This window comes from Colobus angolensis, unplaced genomic scaffold (assembly GCF_000951035.1).
Source record: "Colobus angolensis palliatus isolate OR3802 unplaced genomic scaffold, Cang.pa_1.0 Scaffold196, whole genome shotgun sequence".
Lineage (NCBI taxonomy): Eukaryota > Metazoa > Chordata > Mammalia > Primates > Cercopithecidae > Colobus > Colobus angolensis.
In genome coordinates this window covers 2,546,014-2,552,524 of record NW_012115110.1, presented here as the reverse complement: position 1 = coordinate 2,552,524, position 6,511 = coordinate 2,546,014, and positions in this window count along the sequence as shown.

Genomic DNA, 6,511 nt, shown 5'->3' with positions numbered 1-6,511 from the left:
GGCAGGGACAAAGAGCGGAGGGGAGGAGGCGAGGGCAGCGGGGCGCAGAGGCGGAGGCGAGAGGGGAGCAGAGGGAAGGCGGGAGACTGCGGCCAAGATCACCGGCCGGGAGCGCAAGGCCATGAGGGTCCTGCCAGTGGTAGTCGGTGGGTTCTTGTCCTGGCGGGCAGGGGAGAGAGGAGGGGAGGAGGCGAGGGCAGAGGGGGTCAGAGGACCGAGGAGGGGAGAGGGCAGGGACAAAGAGCGGAGGGGAGGAGGCGAGGGCAGCGGGGCGCAGAGGCGGAGGCGAGAGGGGAGCAGAGGGAAGGCGGGAGACTGCGGCCAGTGCCAGGGAAGAAGGACGTGGGAGGATGGAGCTGCCCACGGCCCGCAGTCCGTGCCTGGCTGCCCGCGTGGGGACCACGAGGTTGGAGAGGCTGCTGGGCACCGGCGCCGGCGATGCTCTGCATGGACCTCCGGCCAGTGTGCTCTCCTGCCCTGCCGTGGGGCTGGGGACTCGGCGGGACTCCAGCTGCTGCAGTCGCTCCGCGGGCTCCCACCCCGGGGGACGGACCGGCGCTGCCAGAGGCCGCGACACCTGTAGCCCGCGGAGTGCGGCCGGGCCGCGCCTCTGTGCCCGGGCACAGCTGTGGGGACACTGGGTGCGGAAAACCGGGCGCCCGGACATGGGAGAGCCGCAGACCTGCTTCTAAAGGCGTGTGCTTCGCTCTGGAGTTTGCGGCGTGATCGGAGACCTGGAGGCCGAGGAGGAAGCTCTTCCCGCACCCCATCTGCCCCGGGATGTGGCGGCGCTCCTGGCCCCCGGGTCACGGCCGCCGTCGACTGGCCGGGCCGCGGGTGCCGGTGACCGGCTGCTGGGTGCAATCCCTAGGGAGGTCTCAGGGCTGCGGATGGGCCTGGGTCTCGGCCGCCACAGGGGTGGATCGAGCTACTGTGTGCACAGGGTGGCCAAGGAGGCAGCAGGTGTGCGGTCTTCGGACTGGCCAGGGTTCTGCGTAGCTGGATGGGGTGTGTGAGCGCGCGGGTGTACTTGTGCCTGGGTGTGCGCGGGTGTACATCCACACCTGACTGAGTGTGTGCGAGTATATGCTGTGAGCCCGTAGGACTGCGCGCGTGGGAGTGCATGTTTGCACATGTGTGTGCGTGTGGCCCTGCCTGTCCCTGGCTGCTCTCCCACCACTCACGTTCTGTAGGTCCTGGGCCTTCAGCCGTCCTTTGGTTCCAGTGTCCTTCATAGCCAGCTTAGCTTGACATTGCCTGTTTTGCACACTTTAGAGAGGGGAATGAATGGGGGAAATGGTGTCTTGGGCTCTTTCTTTGCCCAGCCTGTCACGAACCTGTGGGTACCCAGGGAGAGCTCTCAGCAGGCGCCCTGCTAGGGCCGTCCTGAAGCCCCAGACCGCCCGGCTGTGTATGGGCATCCCCATTCCATAGCAACACACACTCCCTCTCTTATTCATTTATTTGAAACCATTCTTCAAAGCGCAAATATTTTTACATAAAGACTGGCATTGGGATGGACCTTAAAACACCCGCCACCCTTCCCCTCTGCCAGTGCCTAACAAATGTAGGCCTCAGCTCACACCTCAGGGAGCTTACACTTACCTGGAAAAGGGGTTGGGCAGTGCATGGAAGTCTCCAAAATCTCCTACCTGCAGAATTTCCCTTGTCCTGAGTACACTGCATGCTTGATAAATGGGGATCTCTACGTACTTCTAATTGTGTCCAGTGTAACATGAAAGGGAGTGAGATTTTTTCGAGTCTATCACATGGAGATAACCAGGGGCCTCTTCTATAAGTTCAAACAAATGGAAAAAAAGAATGGCTGATGTAAAAGGATTCACTCTTAGGGAGTGCTTAGAAAGAGTAAGACCAGAACAGTGCTTAATGAGTCTCTTTTCATTGTGAAGAAAGAAACAACATTCTTTAAAATGACTAGTGTTTCCTAGTCCCTCTAGCTGTGCGTGGAATTCAGCACTCATCCTGCAGTATGAATGTCTCCGGGTAACACAGAGGGACGGCCGAGTCCAGGCTATAGAGGCCAGATTGGGAGATGAGATGAGCAACACACGAGTGGACCGAGTTTGAGACTGGCCATCAAACATGGTGGCAGTAACTCGCAACTGCCTGTCAATCTCAGAGAGGGATGGAGAGGGAGGGGAGGGGCCCGGGCAAACTGGAGCACAGATGTCTGCCTTAAAAGGGACTCTTGGCACTGAGTGGCCAGTGCATGGGGTGCTGCCATACAGTACTGGGGCCCAGACCTGCCTAATTTTTAAAGGTAAAATGGAAATCTCAACATGTATATGGAGTTCCTTCAATTCAAAGGTGTCCCAGCAAAGTAACCCTGAGAACAAATATTGGAAGGGTCAAAACAAATCACCAGCCTTGGTCAAAGTCCTTCACTTTGCAACCCTTCAAGAACGTAGCACTCTTAACTTTGAGGTCAAAGTTTAGGAAAGCAATTTTGTCATCATTTGTTTAGATCCAGGGTCAGAAAACTCACTACTGCCCAAGATCAAATCTGGCCAGCTGACTCATTTTGTAAATAAAGTTTTATTTGTTTGCAGATCGTCTGTGAATGCTTTCACGATGGCAGAGTTGAGTCACGGCAACAGAGACTGGGTGCCCTGCAAAGCCTAAACTATTTACCATCTGGCCCTTCACAGAAAAATGTTGCTGTAAATTATTTAGACCATTCACAGCTAGCACTTGTTTCCTTTCAGACAGAGGTTCTCATTACTTAGGAGGTCATTTTGAATATCAAGTAGATGTTTCAATAGAAAATAAAAAATAATTAAAAATAAAAATGAAGTGCTTTGCAAAGGATCGGGGAGAGAGTATCTCCTAACGGCTGCATGCTCTCCCATGCCCAGTGCCCTTTCAACATGAAAGGAGCCAGGGGCCTTTCTCATGTGGAAACAAATGGCATTTTAGATTATAAGGATGAAATTTTGTCATAACCCTTTTCTAAATTGCATAAACTTTAAACTAAAGCAATGCAAGTGGGCACATTACCTTGTATGTAAAACCACCGTCCACACAACTGAAACAGAGAAGAATTGGATGTGTTTGTGTCCTATGAAGATTCTGTTTAGTCTGTAATTTTGTTCCTTCCTCATCTCACACACAGCTGAAACTAGTCAGGTTTCAAAGAAGTTAGCGTTGTATTGTGCATCAACACTTTTCTTTAGTGGCAAAAATTACAATGATTGTATGAAAAATTGTTGTAGTTCATATTCTTTTCTGAAAGATGAGAGTCGTTCTTTATTCCTTTATACAAATTGTAAGGACACAATGTCATTAAAACACAAACACAATGATGTCAAATAACTTTCCAGCTTCGAGGCCTATGAGTGGCTCTAGTCCTTCTTTGCAGATTGCAACTGAGAAAGCCAAGCCCCAGGAAGGCCAAGCAGGTCTGCTGACCCGCCGCAGGGCGAGAGCGCTCAGGCCTCATACACTTATTCCTTCCCAGTGCTGGTCTTGGCCTCTCTGCAATAAGATGATTTATAGACCGGAAGTAGTGAGGCTCTGCACTCTCTCCCGGCGCTGACAGTACCCCGACAATGTGAGAAAGTCACATGGTTAAAACACAAGGAAAGGATATTTTGACAGAAGAAATATGAAATGAATCATATAAAATGTAGAACTCACTGTGAAGTTGGACTGAGTATAACTTTAGAAGTCAGAGGGCGTTGGAAGAACCGTGCCTTGGGAATGGTTGGCAACACCTGACCCAGCCCCTGTGTTTCCACAAGATCCTTTGGCCAAGTTCTAACTGAAGCTGAGCATCTCAGCTCCTCAGTGTTAATAGGATTAGAGTCCTTCCTTCCACGGGCCAAACACGTCCTTCAAATGCCTAGGCAGTAATGAGATCACGTCAGCCTGCGGTTTATATGAAGATTCTGTTCGTGACTGCACTCTTGTCTCTGTTGTCCTCCCTTACTTTGAGACTTGACTGTTTTTAGTAAAAAGAAAAGAAAATTGGAAACCAATGATGATCACAATATGGCATTTATAAGCTCCTTTCCTTTTATTATTTAACACAGAAAAATTTATGTTAAATAGTAATAATGTATCTAATTATGCAATAATTATGTATTTTTTTAGACAATAAGTTAAATCTTTGTTATTATTTTATTATTATTGCTATTGGTATTTCATACCACCTCTTGCCGTGAGGCCCCTCACTCTTCCCCAGTGCTGAAGCAGCACAGAGAAGGTCAGTCACTCAGACACCTCCGGAAATAAGTCTCAGCACTTTTTCCTGAAGACTTCTGGTCCATAATAACACTGGCTTCTGCCAAACATACTTTCTTCTAATGGGTACAAAGGCGGCATAATTGTCAGAGCCTAGTGTATCAGTTAGCTATTGAAACTTGAATGCTATCGTGTTTTTGGCTTAATTTTTAGTTTGACTGTGACTGGCAAAATTTTCTTGATATTTCTTTTCTCCTGGAATGGAGATTGGTTCCACACTAGTTTCCTTGTCACGGGTTTGGTCCTGGCTTTAAGAGTCAATATTTTATGTGTTTGCTGTTTATATTTGTATTATTTCATTCTTACACTGCTTTAAAGATCTCCCTGAGACTGGGTAATTTTAAAGAAAAGAGGTTTGATGGGCTTACTGTCCTGCAGGTTGTATAGGCTTCTGCTTCCAGGGAAGCCTCAGGAAACTTACAATCATGGTGGAAGGTGAAGAGGACGGAGGCACGTCTTACACGGAGGGAACAGGAAAAAGAGAGAGAGAAGGGAGAGGTGCTACACACTTTCAAACAATCAGATATCATGAGAACTGTATCACCAGAACAGCAAAGGGAATGTACCCCCCCTCACCATGACTCAATCACCTCCCACCAGGCCCCTCCTCCAACACTGGGAATTACGACTCTGCACAAGATCTGGGTGGGGATACACAGCCAAACGATATCACTATTTATGTGTTTCTTCAGACATCTTCTATCTGCACCCCAAATTAGAAATATTTCCCAAAATTATTATTCTCAGTTTCTTCTGAATATATTTATTATTTTAATACATTTGCAAAATTATATATTTAAATTGCTATTTATTTTCTTACAAGGTATGAAGTAGTGATCTAATTTTCAGGGTTTTAAAATATTAAAAATATCCCATTTTTCTCAATTACTTGTATAATTCACTTCTTACCACCCCATGTATTTAAAAATTTAACTTTGTTTAATAATAGGTATTTTGAGTATTTTTTGGCTTTCTACTGTCAGTAAGATACTGTTTTAATTGTTATTAATATATTTCATTTTTTATTATGATAGATTTTTGACACTGGCTGACTTGTCTTCTCTTATTACTCCTTTCCAACAATTTTCTGTCTATTCTTGTTTGTTTACTTTTTCAACATTATTTTAGGTTTATTTATATCAAGTTTTAAAATCCCATTGGGATTCTGATTGGGATCACATACATTTATGAATTAATTTAGATAATATCAAAATCATTAAAATATTCAATATTATGAGACAAGTAATACATTTTTTCATGTATTCCCATTTTAAAAATACTTCTAAATATAAAATGTTTATTTTTGTTCACACAGGTATTTAACATTTCTTATAATGTTTATTCTTAGGATATTCACATTTTTATTGAATTCAATTGGCTCATTGTATCTCATTTTCTAACCAGAATGTTAAAATAATGAAAGGAAGCCCAGCCAGGTGCACTGCATCAGAGCATGGGCTCTGAAACCAGATGTCCAGGGTCAGGGCATAAATCCTGGCTTGCCCACTTAGTCAGCATGGACATGTCACTCAGCCTCTCCAAGCCTCAGTGTCCTCATCAGTAAAATGGAAATAATGATAATGACAATAATAGCACTTACCTCATAACTGTTACAAGGATTAAATGAGTGGATATTTAAATAATCTTAAAATGGTCTTTTAAGATTTAAAAAATCTTAAAACAGTCTTTGAAACTTATTATTGCTATATATGCAGGGTTTTATTTTAAATAAAATAAATAACTTATAGAAATGGTACAGGTATTTTATTTGCCAGTTTCTTTTGTTTTTACAAGGTCTAACAAACTTTTAATTCATTTGCTTGCTTTTTCCAAAAAGACAAAATTACATTTTCTCAAATAATTGTCTCTCTCTTTTTTTTTTTTCTGGTATTTACACCTTAGTTTTTGTTTGGACGAACGGAGGCAAGATGGTGCACTTCCGGGTTCTTCATCCCCCCTCCCAACTTTTCCCGCGCGCGCGAAAATGCAGCCGGTGACCCGGGAAGGTGCAGACCAACTGGGCATGCACCAGGTGACGTCAATCCAAAGAGACCAAGATTTACCTGGTCGCACCTGCGGAACGCCCCTGACACGCCCGTGCCCCGCCTATTGCCCTCCCACTCCTAGAAAAGCCGCTCTCCACCAGTGAGCCACGCGGTCTTCCTCCAGCCCCACTGAAGTCGGGATGCAGGAACCCCGCCCGAGAGCCCCACGAGGGGGGGACTCTGTCGGCCTTCTTTGCCGGAGG